At 45.4% G+C, this 15,547-nt stretch overlaps 1 protein-coding gene across 12 annotated transcripts in view; it reads left to right on the top strand.

The window, feature by feature from the left end:
- The window catches only part of LOC141579552 (trafficking protein particle complex subunit 9-like), a 166,686-nt gene that overhangs the window by 112,126 nt on the left and 39,013 nt on the right, over window positions 1-15,547 (top strand). For 11 of the 12 annotated variants that reach the window (XM_074376117.1, XM_074376109.1, XM_074376084.1 and 8 more), the window contains 2 exons: window positions 1,366-1,937; window positions 3,326-3,494. The exons of the other annotated variant lie outside the window; for it this stretch is intronic. The gene's annotated coding sequence lies outside the window, so the exon portion shown is untranslated. The remainder of the gene's footprint in view (window positions 1-1,365; window positions 1,938-3,325; window positions 3,495-15,547) is intronic. 12 annotated transcript variants of the gene reach the window in all.

Raw genomic sequence — 15,547 nt, 5'->3', positions numbered from 1 at the left:
GGTTCAGTGGGAATGTTAACTGAGTGTATCTCATGGGCTAGGCATTGTTGTACTTGTACTGTGTGTTCCTTATTTGAGACAATGAGCTCATTTAACCTCAATAGCCTCTTTAAAATATTAGACTTTTTATTTTGAGATGTAATGTAGGTTCCCCTGTACTTGTAAGAGATAATATAGGGAGGGCCTATGGACCCTTTTCCCAATTTTCCTTAATGGTTCCATCTTGCATAGTTGGGGTACAATTCATTACTGACTCACTAACCCTTTGAGGTTTTTGTTATTGCCCTCATTTCTATCTATGATTAAACTGGGGCTTAGAGAAACACACAGGCCTGCCCAGGTCACCCACATGTTTAGTGTGTAGACGGGTGTAACGTGGGCTTGGGATTTCCAGGAAGTACCATTATGATGTTCTGTGGCAGGGAGCAGCATTCACTTTGCTTGTTTATTCATTCATTCAACAAATATTTATTGAGTAACCTCTGTGTGTCAGATGCTTTCACAGGATTAACTGATTCTTCAGCAGTACTGAGAATCAAGTATTGTTTTGTTTTTTTAATCTGAGAAAATTAGCTCTGAGAGTTTATAACACCCACCAAAGGAAATATAGCTCATAAAGGAGGGATAGTAAATTTGTGCAGTCCCCCCTCTTTATGCAGGTGGTACCCTAGGCATTTTACATTTGCAAACTTCCATAATCCAGATATATTCTTGTAAGGCAAGGTTTTTTTTTAAATTGAAGTATAGTCAAGTTTACAATGTTGTGTCAATTGCAAGGTGTTTTTTGAGTTTTGAATTAAAAAATATTTTTTGAGAAGGGTAATTAGGTTTATTCATTTGTTTCATTTTTTAAAATGAGGTACTGGGGATTGAACCCAGGACCTCGTACATGATATGCATGTGCTCTACCACTGAGCTGTACCCTCTTCCCCAAGGCAAGTTTTCTTATCCATTATTCTGCAGTTTAGGAGTTCAAATAAATTGGTGTTGAAATCCAGATCTTTTGATCCTACTGCGGTTCTTTTCTTTATAATCTGCTGAAGGGGGGTGGGGAAAGCATTTCCTTTGTTCATTTCTTTATTCCGCAGTGTTGAGCACTGACTTTGCATCAGGGTCTTGCTAGGTGCTTGGAAACAGAAAACAGGAAATGACCCTTCTATGCAGGGGCAGGAAGCCTAGACCAAAAGCTGGGTAATGTGATCCGAGCTACGGTAGTCGTGTACAGACTCTGAGGAGAAACTGTACCCCCGGCTTTGCTTGTGCTTCCCTTGCCTTCTGGCTGGTACACACCAGGTCACCGCATCCCAGAGGCGCCCGCAGCTCACAGCACAATATTTACATTGATCTCCTCTCCCCTCTCGGCAGGGCCTGCAACATGAGCATCCCTGACTACGTGCAGTGTGCTGAGGAATACGAGACTCTCCCCGTGGTCGTCCAACCCGTGGGGATCATTTCAGAGGACAATTTCTTTTGCATCTATAAACGAATCTCCTTGGTGAGCCAGATCACCCCGTGCGGCTCCCAGTGGGCACTCTGTATCCACTACAGGCACCACTATGCGTTCGAGAATGCGTGGAGTGACTTCCAGACACACCACACGGTCGTGGGCCTTGTCACCATGACCGACTGCCTCTCTGCCAAGGCCTTCGAGAAGCTCCATGTACAGAGGAGCTGTATGGCACCACGCTTAATGACTCTCAGCTCTTTGTCTTTGTGCTGCATGGATAGGTAGCCGAGCAGCCACGCACCAACATGGCCTTCAAACTACGAGGACTGCCGGGTGGTGGAGAAGAGGATCGAGGACTTCACTGAGTCACTGTTAATCTTGCTCAAGTCCAAGTGGCTGGATGGGACCCTGACAAGCCTGGGGAAAGGATCCCCGTCCTCTGCTCCTTGTTTGAGAAGGAGAACTTCATGGGACTGGACACAGACAGCAGGTAAGTCTACCTGTAGGCCCGGCCACCCTGGCTGTGTTCCGGGTTCCTTCCCTACATCCAGGAAGGGATCAGCAAGGAAGAGGGATGTCTTGTAGCCAAGGGCGGAGGGAGGTGCAGCCCGACGGTTTACAGACATTTGAAATTGAATCTGCCTTTTTTTCAGAGAGATCCTTTTAGGGTCAGTGTGGAGACTTCCTCCCGCTTTTCAGCCAAGACCCCTGGTGGGATCCCTGGAGTTGCTGTCCAATAGAGTAGCCACAGCCACTGATGCTATGAGCACTGGGGAAGAGGCTGGTCTGAGCTGAGATGTGCTGTAGGTCAAATGCACATCAGACGCTGAGACTTGTCTAGTAAAAAGTATGTAAACTATCTTGTTACTTTCATATATAGATTACATATCAAAATGATAGTATTTTACATACAGCAGATTAAGTAAGATGTGTTTTTAAATTAGTTTCTAGTATCTGTTTTTTTGTTTGTTTGATTGTTTCTTTGTTTACCGTTTTAAATGTGGCAACTGGGAAGCTTTCTTTACATGGCTCTCATTTCAATTTTGATAGGCAGCCTGTCCTGGGACAGTCTCATCCCTTTGCTTATAAATGAGATGCTGAATCCCGAGAGGCAGAACGAGATGCTGGTTTAGCTGTGTCTGGAGCCGGTGTCTCCTGCCTCCCAGGCCCAGCAACTGCTGGGTTCAGGCCCTCTCTTCCTCCCCGACAGCCAGCATGCCAATTTAGGACATCAGAAACACCTCCAGGGAATTCCGGATGAACTCCTTATGCAGGGAAAGGCGTATCACGGAGTAAGAGACAAAGCAGGGAAAGATTCATCCTCACTTTGTCCCTGTGATTAAGTCAACGGCCCCACTTTTGCCTTGGAAGTGCAGATGAGCTCTCCTGGGCTTACTACCTCCCCACCTTATGCTCTGTTTCCCCGTGTATCTATCATGCTTTCCCTCGGGCAGAAGAGGTGAGATGCCTTTGCCCAGAGGTGGTCCCCCTTTGCTGGGGAGATTGAGGGAAGCTGTGCCCCCACGGCCTACGGCCTCGGGCCTTGAGTCTGGAGGGCGCTTATGGCGGTACCACAGGTGACGGTCGGAGGACCTGGCACAGGCCCGCTGTGGAGGCAGTGCTATGTGATTCTTGAACTTACATAAGATCAAATCCTACTTTCTGGTTGTTGGTAAGTTGGAGGAGAAGATGCCAGAGAATTGATAAAAAGAAAGTCCAGACCAGCCCTGTGAGTGAGAGGCACAGGGGGCCCGATTCCCACCTGCGTGTGGTGCCTGGTGGGCTCTGGATGAATTTTCTGTTCCTCCCGGACATACCTCTATGACTTTAGTAAGGTGTGAGACATGTAGTGGCCATGATCTTTATTTGTCCTCACAGGGCCCTGTGATCTACACGTCCGCACACCCTTCTGCTCCTTGGGGATGAGGTGGCAGGTTTAGGTGCCTGGGCATTGCTGTGGGCACAGCTGCCAGCACCGGGCTACACCGAGGCTGGCTCCGTTCACCTCACATGTCACCTCCTGCTGAGCCCCCAGGCGTCAGTCAAGGTAGGTGCATTGGTGCAATGTAAGCAGGGACCACCTTCTCCCCCTGGACAGACTGGTGGGTGAGCAGTGGAAGCCTGGAGCCCTGCCTCAGCCCCCAGGCCAGTGCCTCCTCTTTTGTCACAGGAGGCACTGGTGACATTTTTGCTCAGCAACTGCTTGGCTCTGGGTCTGCGGAACCACCAGAGAATTCCTGCTTGTTTTTGCCTTTTGAAGTGTGTCCTTGGGATTTGGAGGAGTAGCTGGATATGTGCTTAGCCCATAGTGGTTGACACAGTCACCATTGTTTACCCAGAACCTCGTGTACCAGGCATGGCTCCCGGCATCAAAATATAGCAGTGCATTAAACCTCCCTCCTGGTGCGTCTGTCTGTTTTGGTACCATAAGGGCTCAGCCAGCATCTGAACGTCAGTGAGATAACGCGGCCAGTGAGCTGGGGTCAAGCACGTTCTCCTCCAGTCACTTTTACTCCATTGTTGCTTTTACTATTCCACAGTCTTTAATTTTTAAAACAATGCTTTGGTGCAGGAGCAGAGACTAATTCTCTCCTGCTACTCTCGTTGGGAGTGAGTAAAACTGTCCAGCCTGTAATGCGACCACATTTTGTGGCTTAAAAGCTGCCTAGACGCATGTATGTCGAGTTTTGGTTAGGGGCGCTGACCACGTTGGGGTCCCCAAGCAGCGTCGCTCCCCTCAGGCCCCTGCCTTCCCTGGAGCAGGAGGTGAGGTTGGGTCTCACCGTCCCTGCGTCCCTGGCCTCACACACTCACGTAAATTCTTGTACATGCTGTCAAAGTCATTTTTGTTCTTGTGTGTTTCTAATTTTCGCTTGTTCCTCCTTTCCTTTTTCTTTATTCCTTTTTCTCTTGTACCGCGCTGTTGCGTCTGAAAAGGTGGCTGTGCATATCCTGCATTGGAAATAGCTAGATCGCCCTCCGTGCTGTCTCCATTGCTTTAAAAAGCAGAAACTTTTCAGGTGCCTTGATCCATGCATTATCCTAGTCATCTTGTTATTTTCTAATTTTTTGGAATATTTGCTTTGTTAGCACATCACCCACTGGTGTTTGATATCTGTTAAAATCTTTGCTTTGAGGAACCTGTTTGGTCCTCCTTATATTTGGTGACAAATGCACCCTTATTCAATTAGTTTAATTGTTTTGAAGAAGTGAGATGCGAATTGATTTAGGCGGCTGTTAAGGGATTCTTTTCATGGAGTATTTAAACTTGTCAAGTCAAAGTCTGCAGCATCTTGCTCGATTCCTGCTTTTACACAAACGTGCTCAGCACGCGGTTCCTGGCTGTCTCTGTGTGACGTGCGTGACGGCGCTTCCTGACCTGCGGTCACTGGTGAGAAAGTGGCAGGCTTGGGGGTGAGCAGCTGCAGGGGACACTGTTGGAGGAATCAGTCACCATTTGGTTATTTAATTTTTTTTTTTTTTGCATTCAATTTCCCATGCCATTTACTTTATTTTGCCTTCATAAAGGGGCAGAAGTGGGTCTAAAATCCATGCCACTCTTTTGTTCACTTTACGAGGCTGGTTTTTCTGAGTATCAGGACAACATGTACTTCTCCTAAGTAGCTGGCTTACATGGATCTGGTGGACACAGGGACTGTAAAAGGGACCGTAGCTTCCTCTCTGCTCCAGCCAGTGGGCATTCAGAGCCGGGTCTGTGGTTTGCCTCAGCAGCCGTGCAGGCCTCCCTGCACCGGCCTTTACTTTTAACCCATGTTGGCATTAAAGAGCTGACTCCGTGTTTGTTGCTGCTGACGTCCCCCACTGACAGCCGTGTCGTTAGTTTGCGGTAGTGAGTCTCGAACCCCCAGTCAGCCATGAAGGAAGATGCTTTGGGCAATCTAAGACCTTGGATTCTCACCCCCACCCTTGTTCATCTCACCCAGGGGAAGAGTTTGGCTACCACCATCATGCTGATCATGAGGTCTTGTTTCTCCTTTCATGCTCTAGTCCAAATGTGAACACTTCATCCTTCACTGACTTTGTCTCGCTTGAGACAGGCCAGATATTCTGAAAGAGTCCATCACATTCTCGGGGGGGAACAGAACAGAAGTAAGTCTCGCAAGTAGAAGGAGTCTAGGCTGTCCGGGTTGGCAAATGCAGGCTGGGATCTGTGATTGTTGGGCTGTGCCCTGGACACAGGCCTTTCCCGTGGCTCCTGAGGGCCCAGGGGTCGGAGTGAGGACAGCCTTGCTTGGGCTCCTCCATCCTCATCTGCTCAGTGGCAAGTGTGTCTGCTAATAGGAGCTCCGCCAGACCTCGGGACCTTCAAAGCTCAGATCACGGGAGAACCTTGAGTCCCTTCTCCAGAGTCTCCTTTGTGAGAATCCAGTGCCTTCTGTGGTGACCGGCGGCAGGAGATGCCTCCCACTCCAGGGAGCACCCTTCGGAGGACTGTGACTCAGTGCACCTTGCTGTGAGCCTGTGGGGATCCGGCCGTGGTCCCTGCAGAACCAGACTTGCGATGGGCTTAGCGACGGAAATGACAGGACTAATATTCCAGGCCAGGGCTGGAGGGAGGGAACAGGGGAAATTGAATGTGACCTCAAACACATTGGTGAGTTCTGGGTCTGTTACTAAAATGGGGAACATGGGAGGTACCTGCCAGAAATTGAATTCCAGAGTAAATGGTGGACATGAGGCATTTTTAAGATGCCATTTTTCATCCAAGTTAGGACTTCATAGAGGCATTCGGGTCTATGAGCCTAGGGCTGAGTTGAAGGAGCAGGACTACAGATACACGTTGGGAGTCATCATTCTTAGCTGGTGTTCACATCCGCGCATGTGAATTAGATCATCTTGAGAGCTGCAGACTGAGGCTGAGGGGGGGCAGGTCTGAGCCTGGGTTGGAGGAAAGCCCAGACCATGCAGCTTTGGTGTGTCAGTCAGCGGCGTTTAGGATTTTCAGGGCAATGTCATTTATCCTTAAGGGGCCAGGGGTTGGGCAGGGCCAGCCAGGAAGAAATCTGAAGGGAGGGTTGTGGCCACGTGTGTGTCTTGGGAAGTTGCAGAGTCTGCAGGGTCCGGGAGGGTAGACTCCTCAGAAGCTGGAGTTGGAGTGGGGTGTGTGTTGAAGGTAGTCACACTAACATATCAGGGAGGGAAGGAGGCCTAGGGAGTCCCCGCTCTTCCTGACTCGCTTTCCAATGAACAGAAGGCAGACAGAGGATCTGAGGTGAGAAGGGATGGGCGCTGGGAGGGGAGCCAACCTGGAGAATGGTGCTTGAAAAATTCTGGAATAGTCTCCCTGCAAAATAGAGGTTAAAAAAATCCAGAATCTTAAGAATATTGATAGTGACTGGGGAGAAGGCAGTTGTTTTTCTGGCCTCCTAACGGTAAGGTATGTATCCAGGGATACACAGAATATTCGGGCAGTCTATTCCGGGCGTTTGGTACCGGGGAATCAGCACAAGTTTAAAGGGGGACAAGGGCAGGGGAGGGAAACTAGCCAGGCCCCGTGTCAGGTACCAGTCGGCCGCCCTCCTTGCGTGTTGCATTCACATCCATGCTTCCCAGGTGGGCGGTGGCAGCCCCCTTTTGCGGATTGGCAAGCATTCTCAGAGGGGTTAAGTTATTGGTCCGTTTAGAGGGTAGTAAATACTGTAACAGGATTCAAGCAGGGTCTTGTCAGACTTCAAGGGCGTGTTTTCTCTACTAATTCCGGTACCTCCCTGGTGTACTTGAAATGGTGAAGTGGGTCAGTTTTGGGGCCTTTCAGAAAAAGTACGATTTAAGTGCCTCAGGACTGATACACAAAGCTCAGTGTTCTTTGATTGTTCTGAAGCACCGCAGTGCTTTACCCCCCACAGAGGTAAGGTCTTACTCCTTTGACGATGAAGTGGTTGCAAATGATGTATAGGTGCAAAACCAGACTTAGCAGCTTCTGAAGGGAAACTCTCCAGTTCTCCCTTGATAGACTTTCTTCTACGGGATGTAGCTGTGCTGCAGCATAGGCCTGAGCTGTCCGTATGGATTGTGGGTTTGATATCCAAATTTAGCATAAAACAGTCAGATGAAGAAAACCAACGTTCACAATTTATATTTGGGTTTCATTAGACAAGATATACTATCAGGTAATGGCCCATATAGCTAATGAAATTGAGTACAGAACATTGAATTTCTTACTTTTTATTTAGAGTTTTCTTACTGCATAAGTTTGACTGCTTTGGAACATCAGCTCCTCCACAAGGGAACTTGTCAGTTTGTTGGTGTGATTGCATTTACACAGTGAATGTAATCTGGGCTTCCTCAGCCCAAACTCTCCAGTGCAGAATCACGGGCTGTAGCCATCTCTTAGTCACGCAAATACTTCTAAAATTATATGATGCCAGGAAAGAAAGAAGAGAGATGGAGAGACATTGCCTTTATCAAAATTCCTTTCAATTCTGACTGCAAACTGTTGTTGAGCAGCTCTGGTTTCCTTTGGATATGAATATATACATTTCTTTGCATGTAACCCGGGTTTTGGACTAGAACACCAAGCCCTTGCTTTCCGCAAGCCACAAAAATAGTAGCCAAATTGCACTCGTGTGAAATATTTTATTCTTTTTCTGAGAAAGAATCCTTGAATTTGGGACTTCAGCTGTGATTTTTGCTTTTTGCTTCTCCCACCCCTCTTGTAATCTCTCACTCCTTCCCACGTGGCCCCCAATAGGTCGTGGTCCCAAAGGAGCAAGCAAACACCCAGTTGGTCACCATGCAGTGCTGCTACAGAGGGAGACCTGCCAAGACCTAAAGGATATTATCAGAGAGGACTTCCTGGAAGAAATGGGCTCTACATTCAGTTGTGAAGACAGAGTAAGGGTCAGCCAGTAGAAAGCATGAAGACTTTGGCTCATGTGGCAGAGCAGCCCGGGTAGAGGCCTGGAGGCTTGTGCGGTGGGGAATCGGGGAGAGTGCCATGTGTGGTCCAGGGTTGTGGGTGCCCCTGCTGGGGAGGACACTGGAGAGGGCCTGGGGTGGAGGGCTTTCGAAGAGCTTGGGTTTTACTAGAACTGATACAGGAGGCAGTGAAGGGTGTCAGCAGGAAGTGACCCTCAGGAAAGGTACTTCTGGTTTTGCTTCTGATATTCTACAGTAAGAAAGGTCGGGATGGGCGAGAGCAGGTCTGGCTGTCCCTTTGAGACCCACCCCATCATTCATTTATTCAAAACACACACACTTCTGAGTGTCTAGGGGAGAGAGTTTGGACCCACATTATTAAGCAAAATGCTCCTTGGGAGCTTAGCAGTGTCAGAAGTTGACTTAGCCTAGAATGTTCTAGGAACAGAGGAACAAATTGCGGAGGTTGGAGGGAGGGAAGGCTTTCTTGAGAAACAGTCAAATTGAGCCGGGAGGCAAGTGGGAAGTAGGAGCAGGTAAGGGGGCCACTGAGGTCACTGGGGACCTGGGTACTGAGGTGAGGATGGGCGAGCAGGGTCGGGGGTGGGGCTAGAACTCTACCAGGGAGCCTCTGAAGGGTTTGAAGTGGGGTGATGTAATCAAATTTATGCTTTGGGAAGGCTGCCTTGGCTCCGCGTGTGTGTGTGTGTGTGTGTGTGTGTGTGTGTTTGTGTGTAGCGGGGAAGAGGGGGAGGGTGCCACCAACTGGGGAGTGACATTAGAAGACCATTCACAGGCTGGGAGGCCACAAGTGGGAGACGGGCATCGGGGCTGCTTGGGGACGTCAGGGGCAGTGTGGATGCCGGATTTCCTTATAGGGAGGGCTTGTTAGCTGGGCCGCCCTTGCGGCGCCTTTTGGCTTGAAGAAAACAGATGGAGGCCGCCAGGTGGACTTTCCTCTTCTCTTCTTCCCTGCCTTGTGTGATGATGTTAGCTCAGCCAACATTTGGAAGAGAAGAGCTAAGTTCCAGGGTAGCCCAAGACTTTGTTGAGCTGGTTCGAGTGAGATCTGTTAGGATTTATGTTTGTGTTCAGATCTGCATGTTCACTTAGCTAGAAACGTCCTGTCTTTTGAATTTCCATAGGGGTTTTTACTCTTGATAAAGATTGCTTTCTTGGTGAGAGGAAATTTAATACAGCTGTTGTCTTTCTCAAAAAAATCATATCTTTTAAGAACTTTAATATTCAAACAATAGGAATATTTAAAAATGATAAAGTAAGGCTTTGGTGTAGTTTCTTTGGTTTCCTAGTTAATGTGGACTTAGTGCCTTTGCATTACTTAATAGCACATCCTTGTCAGTATTTAAAGGGCTGTTAGTGAGCGCCCCAGGCCCCACCTCTCAAAACATCATTAAAGTTTGCTCTGAAATAGTGAGGTCATAAAGGTTTTGTTTGCAGAAGCCAAACACTTGGTTTATAATATGAAACATTGCTCCATTTATAAAATAATAATAGGTTCAAAATTAAGAAAGTGGAAGATAATTGAGTTTTTTAAAAGCTGAAACATAATCTTTCTTGTGCTAATTTTCAACTGGAAGTTTTGAAAATAAAAATCCTACTGTAATATCATCTACGTGGAATACATATATGCTTTCCAGTTTGAAAAATAAGTCCGCAGTGGTTTTTGAAGTCAGGAGCATTCCAGCTCAGATACTGGCATTGATGGTTGATGGTTTTCAATGGCAGAGCCTAAATTTGCCTTCTTAGCTTTTTTTTTTTTTTTTTGTAGTGAGAGGGTTGAGTAGTGCTTTACCAGCATGATTTTGGGGCAATTTGGGGGCAGATGTTGTGCACCAGCAGTGAGATATTTCCGTGCATTTTACTTTCTGGACATCACCAAGGCACATGTGCAGTTTGTGCCTGCAGGCTGGGATGCTGCAGTACTCCCTGGTCCATCACAGTTTTGTCCTGGATCTGCTCCGGTCAGTGAATGATTTTCTGTGGATTCAAGGTAAGTTGGTCTGATGCACATGATCAGATGTGTAGTTAAAGTGCTATTACATGAAATAAGAGAAGCCTGGAAACATGAGGGAGGAGAATGGGCTGAGCTGATTTCGGTGGGGAGTCTTCTTAGGTGACTCCCTCCCCGTGATTCCTGCCAATATCCTCCCCAGCCCTGCACGGTAGTCCTGCCGAAGCAAGCATGCACTTTGCTCAGAAACGGACTGAATTTCCTTGTGCCTCTGTTTGTTGGCTTTTTTTTTAAAGCACATCTTGCCCTTTGCTTAAATGCCATCCCTGCTAGTCACCTCTTACACTCATTCTTCTGGATGTCGTCCATACATAGCTGCTGAATGGATGAACTGAATGTAGTATCTCCGTGTAGTGGAACATTATTTATACGTAAGGGTGAATAAAAAGGAAAAAAAAAATAACGGGGAAGATGAAAAAGGCCACCTGTTCTGGGAAGTCCACCCTGACTGCTCAACCCACCCTTTTCCCTTTGAATCACCACCCCTTATGCTCCACTCTACTCTTTTTGATAGTACTTCCCACCTTTTAATAAACTAACGTTTTCAAAAAAAAAAAAAAAGAGAGAGATGCTGATACCACTTCAACATGGAAAAGCCTTGATAATAGCACGTTAAGTGAAAGGAACCAGACATAAACGGCCACATATTGTTGACTTCATTGATCTGAAATGCGCAGAATAGGCAAATGCAGAGGCAGAGAGCAGGTGATGGTTGCAAGGGGCTGGGTGGAGGGGAATTAGGGAATGACTGATAGTGACAGGGGGTTTCATCTGGGATGATGGAGTGTTCTGGAAATAGATGGTGGTGAGGGCTGCACAACCGTGAGTGTGCAGAAGACTGCTGAGCGCTGTCTCTGGGAGTGCCTGTGGTTGGGGCGGCTTTATTTTGTTCTCACCCTGCAATGTGAACTGTCATCTTATGCTGAGGCAGTTCTACTCCTGTGAGTGGTGAGGCTCAGAGACTTTGCAGAGTCATGTTTTTTCTCCCCCTTGATGAGTGTAGGCAAAAATTGTTTAAGCCTGAGAAAGTGCTCCATCTGCAGAAATGTCTTTCAGTTTTGCATGGTGTAAAAATCTTCAGAGCTTTTTAATCGTTGACGACAGTCTGAGAGGGGAAACAGCCCGTGAAGCCTGGGTGCGACCTGGAAGAGCCGCTCTTCCCTCCCTGACAGGGGTGGGTATTTCACCGCCGTTCAGGCAGTGAAGGGCCCAGACCCGTGAGTAGAGTTGACAATCGTGAATATTTACGTGTATTCGCTGCTTCATCTTGGATATTAATTTCAAGCTGAGTCAGTTTGTGGCGGCAGCCTCATCCTACATCAGGAATCTATATTATGTGCTCTTTGAGGTGGAGACCAGACAGACTTTATTATTTAACAGTCTCCCTTGAATTGATATCTCAGATTCCTTTGTAAAAAGTAAAACAGCAGAAATACACACTTCCTTTAATGCCAGTGTGACCTGGATCGGGTTTAGTCTCTGTGCCTTAGTGGCCTTAACTGCGGGTGGGGAAGATGATAACAGTGCTTCCCTCAGAGGGCCTGGTGAGGGGGGAGTGAGAAGCACAAATTAAGGACTTACACGAGATGCTCATGAATGTCCTAAGTTAGTGCTCTCAGCCTGGTGAGGCCTCAGGGGCAGAGATGTCAGAACAGAGCATTCCTAGACAGAGCTCGATCCGTGTTGGCAGCTGTTATGATCACTATCACCACTGTGGGTTATCAGGTAGTTTTAAGACTTGGTAATATGAATTCTTTAATAATGTTAAAAGACTAGACATCTCAGATCCAGTTTACATAATTTTCAAGATTTCCTCTGAGAAATGGATGTTTTATTCCCCATCAGAATTCTGAGTTGTGTCTCTAATAAAATTCCCTATTCCTCCATCTGTTTGCTTTAATTCTCCATTTCTTAAAAAAAAGTTTTTAAATGGAGTTACTGGGGACTGAACTGAGGGCCGCATACATGCTAAGCACATACTCTCCCAAATGAGGTATAATCTCCCCCAGAATTATTTTTAAACTTTACTTTCTTAGTATTCAGAGTTTAGAGGCCTCTAATACTTTTTCTGGAGACTTGTCCATGAACCTGTAAATTTATTATTAATGGACAAATCTTGGTTTATTAAAAAAATGAATAGAATATTCTGCAATCCATCCAAAAGAAAATGCTCATTGATTTAAATGTTTCTCCTTTATATTGATTTCTACTTTCTGGTCTAGCTTAATTTATTAACACCCATCCTCATCATCATAATGACCAAACTCGCTCTGAATGGACACCTGCCTAAGGCTAAAATGCTTTCTTCATGTTTTACTTCATAGCAGGTGTTTGAGGGTAGGTATCAGTGTCTCCTTTTTTGCAGCTGAGGGATTGAGAGATGGAGTACCTTGTCCCAAATTACACACAGCTGGCAGTGGCTTGCTCAGTGCTGGAACCCTGGCTGCACAGAATGCACTTTTAATTGCTCCTCTAATCAGCCTCCCGTTGAGTGGATTCCCGAACTCCTGTGACTCCATAAATGGCCAATTTTAGTGATCTCAGCCTGATGAGGACTTCAAAGGAGAGACACCAGTGAGAATGTGAGACAGAGTGGCATAAATTAATATTGTACATTTTTACAAAAGTTTTATTCTCATGTAATGACTTAAAAAGTTATTTTTTTTTAATTTAATGCTCTGTGAGCACTAAAAACAAAACATTAAAAATAATTATAGTGCAAAAGAGAAGTGGGCTTTGAAAGTCCAACCATTGCTAGTGATGTTACTTGCTTTTCTCTAGTGGCCCTTATTGACAGAAATACTTAGAAAGACTGAATTGGTTTTATGTAGTCTTAGTATGGAAGAAAATATTGTCAGTGAATATTGTAAGTAAAATCATTACTCTTTTCTTTCCTGATGATGAATAGGTAAGTTGTTTTTATGGCTTAAGTACATTTCCTCATTTGTGAAATTTGAGTAATATCGTTTTCCTTGTCTGTGAGAGTTAGACGCCTTGTATACAAAGCACCCAAAAGGTGCTTAATAAAAATGTGCTGTCACAATGACAGGTATTTTAGAAGGATCAACTCTGAATACTAAAGGGGGTGGCTTATTTCTGATGCATATTCAATATGTATATATATGATATATATGAATATGGCTTAAAGTAACAAGGATTCATTTATTTTTTTAGTGCACTATGAAGTTTTAATGAAATCTGTATCATTCTATTGAGACAGGGATTAGTTAAATTGCCTTAAGCAGACGACCTTGAAGATTATTTACACAGAATGTGTATTGTTACAACTGAGAATTCATGTTACCGTGTAACATCCACTCAGACAATTAAATTCGTGGATTCTGACCAGATCCATTAAGTTTAAAAAAATCCACATTTATCATTTTCAGGGAATAATCTTCTCTCTTTTGTGATTAAAGAAAATTTTGATTTTTTTTTCTTGCACTTTTAACAGGTTTAAAATATCAAAACATTGATTTGACATGTAACTTTTTTAATAGAATAAATCTCATGCTGTTTTAATATGTAAATATATGTTTTTGTATTTCAACAAACTTTTACGATTTCCTGGCTCTTTGAGAAGTATTTTGCAAGATACTTAGATTACCTACTTTTGGAAAAATACAGACGTTACTTTTATGAATATAGGCCTAGTACAGATCTGTTGGTTTTTGCTACAGTGCAAGACATGAGGCCTAGGAGAGCTTTGCTGCCGATTGCCAGGAGGACATATCACAGGTCTCAGTCTCCCCTCCTGTAAACTGAAGAGGCTGGACTGGTTTCTTTCCTCCTCTAAGATGAGTTTCCATAAGCCTATGTCTTTTGTTTATATTCAGGAGTATTAGCAATATCAGATTAAATATTGAATACCCCTCCCTTACCCTGAAACAAAGTGCAGTATGTGCTACAGGAGCTTTTAGTTATCTGATTCTCGTTTCTGATCCTACAGGCAATTTTGTGTTGCATGTTTCCCGGCAACCTGGAAGGTCTTTTTAGCCATAGGTGGCGCTGTTGCCCTTTCTTACCTTCTTAATTTTCCTATTTGTTAAAGAAAGCTTAAACAACGTTATTTTATTTTGATTTCTTTGCTTAATGCTTCAGAATAGCACAGTCTACATTATGTCTGTCTACCTGTAAAAATTGTTCTGCTTATAACTTAGTTTTATTCTGTCATCTCGCTGTGAACATCTCAGACTTGCTGTGCAAACAATGGCAAAATCGGACTTTTCTTCCAGTGCTAGAAACCAGTGAGACGGGAATTTATAAAACAGCTAGAAGCGGCCTCTGGAGCACCTTAAAGCTGAAAAGTGTACTTGGTTCCCTGAGTATTGACCCCGCCGCTGTGTGTTAATTAGTGGTAGGAGATTTGGTACATATAGGAAGGGGTGTAGTTTTTTGACTTGGTTTTGCTTGCACACGCTGCCACTGAGCCACGTGAGCCTATGTCAGTTCGTTCTGAGATTTCCCTCGTCTGTGAGATGGGGATGCTCATATCTGCTTTGTAGAATTGTGAGAATTAGAAATTATGTAAAGTGTTTACCACAGTGGGTATGTCAAGAGGGCTCATAAACTTTAGCTACTGTTTTGTGAGAAGCCATCATTTGATAGTCTTTGGTAATTACAAAGAAATAGGAAAATAAGGAAAGATGGTTTTATGATGAAAGATATTTGAGGAGGTTCGATAGTTCCTATACTCATAATTTAGCATCAGCAAAGTCAGAACTGTTACACAGTCGCCCTGAACCAACGTTAAGCCACAGAATTTTTTGTTACTTCAAATATGTTGGGGCTTAATGGGATCCAATACTTATACACATGTTGTCTCCAGCAGCCAACTGAGAGATGACAGAAAAGAGTAAGCAGGCGATATATGTCTTCATTTTTACTGATGAAGCCACGTTCTCCATGAACTTCAGGGCTGTGGGAAAATGCGTGTCATTATACTGTGTCCCAGAAGTAGAGACTCACCCTGTCCCAGGTAACTCTGGGCCACAGCGAGCCTTCCCTTGAGAGGACCTGCCCCATCATGCACAGGGCTGTCCTGCCATGGAGCTGAGCATCCCGGGTGCTTCCCAAGTGTGGCCAGCACTGGAAGGAAAGGAACGGTTTCACATACCCTGCTTGTCTCTCCGGACTCACACCTCACTCTGTTAGTGTGATAAAGGCTAGCTGTGGGCCATGGGTCTGTG

This window comes from Camelus bactrianus, chromosome 2, assembly GCF_048773025.1.
Source record: "Camelus bactrianus isolate YW-2024 breed Bactrian camel chromosome 2, ASM4877302v1, whole genome shotgun sequence".
NCBI lineage: Eukaryota > Metazoa > Chordata > Mammalia > Artiodactyla > Camelidae > Camelus > Camelus bactrianus.
This window is presented reverse-complemented; position numbering and strand designations above follow the sequence as displayed.